This window comes from Brassica napus, chromosome A7 (assembly GCF_020379485.1).
Source record: "Brassica napus cultivar Da-Ae chromosome A7, Da-Ae, whole genome shotgun sequence".
NCBI classification, from domain to species: domain Eukaryota; kingdom Viridiplantae; phylum Streptophyta; class Magnoliopsida; order Brassicales; family Brassicaceae; genus Brassica; species Brassica napus.
Window position 1 is genome coordinate 11,202,008 of NC_063440.1, and position 3,128 is coordinate 11,205,135.

The 3,128-nt window shown below is 43.8% G+C and overlaps 1 pseudogene; it reads left to right on the forward strand.

Annotated features, from left to right (window-relative positions):
• Positions 1-77: 77 nt before the first annotated feature.
• Positions 78-2,333, forward strand: LOC106358080 (annotated as a pseudogene).
• The last annotated feature ends 795 nt before the right edge of the window (positions 2,334-3,128 follow it).

The window sequence follows — 3,128 nt, forward strand, 5'->3', positions numbered from 1 at the left end:
TTATTAAAAAAGGCTTTGCCTTTGTTGGGTTTGTTCTGTTTTTCATGTTATAGAATTGTGATTCTTTCCAATAAAGTTCTTGCCTTTGATAGAAAATTGTGAAAAGTTCCATCCTTTATTTTTCCATTGACTCTGTTATTGTATTATGGGCTGAGATTGTAATTGGGGATGATAAATCAGGATTTTTATTCTTCTTCTTTGATAAGTTTGTGTGTTATGGCCATTGCTGACAATGCAGTTACATAGAGACATGTGCAAGGAACTATCTGCTGTTTATTGCAAGGTACTGTCCATCTTCCCTTCCTTGGAAGAGGCAAGACCTCGGAGCAAATCAGGGATTCAAGCCTTGTGCTCCTTACACATTGCACTCGAAAAGGCAAAGAACATTCTTCAACACTGCTCTGAGTCTAGCAAACTTTACTTGGTCAGTTCTCCTCCTTATTATCTCTTTTTGGATGCATCTCCTCTCTTGAATCCCTCCATTTCATTTGGCACTTCTGAATCAGGCTATAACTGGGGATGCTGTACTGTTAAAATTTGAGAAAGCAAAATCTGCGCTCATCGATAGTCTTAGACGCGTGGAGGACATTGTTCCTAGCTCTATTGGCTCTCAGGTATGTCTCTTTCAATGCACAGCTCAATGTTTCCTTTTACAAAATACAAACACGCCCTCATGTTTATTATACTTGTTTGATTTAGAGTTCTGACTGATTGATTTTCTTCAGATTTTGGAAGTTGTTGGTGAACTAGAACACACCAAGTTCTTGCTTGATCCATCAGAAAAAGAAGTTGGTGACAGAATCATTGCACTCTTGCAACAAGGCAAGAAATTTGACAACGCCACTGACAACTCCGAGCTCGAAATTTTCCACCAAGCAGCTACAAGACTCAGCATAACTTCCTCTAGATCAGCTTTAGCGGAGCGCCGTGCTTTAAAGAAACTCATTGACAGGGCACGTGCGGAAGAAGACAAGCGTAAAGAGTCTATCGTAGCTTACCTCTTGCACCTCATGAGAAAATACTCAAAGCTCTTCAGAAACGAGATCACAGATGAGAATGACTCTCAGGGCTCACCACCAGCTTCCCCCCACTGGTAATGAAGACCGTGCTCATCATGCGTTTGGGCGTCAACTATCTAAGTTTGGTTCTATTAACTTTAAGAAGTCAGGACAGGTTCCCACTCCACCGGAAGAACTGAGGTGTCCCATATCGTTGCAGCTTATGTGTGATCCTGTCATTATTGCTTCTGGACAGACTTATGAACGGGTCTGCATCGAGAAATGGTTTAACGATGGACATAACTCTTGCCCCAAGACTCAGCAGCAGCTCCCCACATCTTTCCTTGACTCCTAATTACTGTGTTAAAGGTCTGATTGCGAGCTGGTGTGAGCAGAATGGGATCTCAGTCCCTGCTGAACCACCAGAGTCTCTCGACCTCAACTATTGGAGACTGGCCCTGTCTGACACTGAATCCGCTAATTCAAAGTCAGTTGATAGTATAGGATTGTGCACACTGAAGGGTGTTGAAACCGTTCCTTTGGAGGAGACTAGTACTATTGTTTCCGAACAACAACAACACAAAGAAGAGGTCAATGTGGCTGATGTCTATAGTGAGGAGACTTCTGAGATCAATGTTCTAGAGAAGTATCAGGATATATTGGCTATCTTGGAGAAAGAGGAAGACTTAGCTAAAAAGTGCAAAGTAGTAGAAAATGTCAGGCTAGTGCTGAAGGATGATGAAGAGGCCAGGATCCTTATGGGAGCCAATGGGTTTGTTGAAGCGTTTTCACGGTTTCTAGGATCAGCTGTTGATGAAAACAATGCAGCAGCACAGGAAACAGGAGCTATGGCTCTATTTAACTTAGCAGTCAACAATAACAGGTCTGATCTTCTTTCTAATATCACTGTTCACTACCAGAGGTCATTAACTTAGCTGGAATGGATCCTGACCATTGTGTCAGAGGTCCCCAACTTGAATGACCGCTAGGACAAAACTATTATTACATGTTGAAGTTTCTGTGTTAATGTTTTGTTCATTTCCATGGAGTGTAGGAACAAAGAGTTGATGCTGACTTCAGGAGTCATCCCACTGCTGGAGAGAATGATCACTTGTTCCCACTCCCAAGGACCAGCAACTGCGTTATATCTAAACCTCTCCTGCCTGGAGAAAGCCAAGCCAGTGATTGGCTCAAGCCAAGCAGTTCCCTTCTTCGTAAAACTTCTTGTTCCGGGAGAACACACCGAGACCCAATGCAAGCTGGACGCTCTTCACGCCCTCTACAACCTTTCCACCCACTCTCCCAACATCCCCACTCTCCTCTCATGTAACTGATAGGCCATTACGTGTATACACAAGGAGAGCGAGAAGAGTAAGGCGTGAAGATATTGAAGAATGAAGGAGTTACTTGGAGTTAAAGAAAGAAGATATTTTCATTAATCGAATAATAATGTACTTGGGCCTTAAGTATAAAAGGACCCAATAGGATTACAATACGGTTACGCATACATTTGGTGGTGTCATTGGCTTGTGATCTCAAGAGAGATACAAGATTGTACTTGGCTTAATCCTCCGCCTGTGGAGATTAAGAGGGGTGGTTGGGCGGTTATTCTTGAATATACACCAAAGTTCTTATCAAATTGGTGCTGGTGAGCGATCTGGAGAGAACGATCGCGACGAATCACGATGACGAGACCGACGATTCCGTCGGGAAATATCGACGTGCTCTCGGCGCAAGTAGCGGAGCAACGCGAGACGAGCGCACAGATGAGAGGAAGTATCGAAGAGATTCGATCTTCGATGACCGAGCTAGAGCAGAGACTGGATCTGAAGTTCGAGGCGATCTTGAAAAAGCTTGATAAGCGCCCGATGGAGGAGATGATCCCACATCAGAGTCCGATCGTCCTTTCACGAGAACATCAGGTACCGATCTCTAACTTGGAACCTGGCCGTAGCTATAGAGATTCGGAGGGAACGGTTAGATTTCCGATGATGGATAGTCGTGAGAGTGTATTGAGGAAAATAGAGCTTCCGATTTTTTCGGGAGAAGATGTTTACGGGTGGATCGCGTTGGCAGAACGTTTTTTCCGAATTGGGGGTTATGGTGAGTTGATGAAGATCGAGTTGGTTT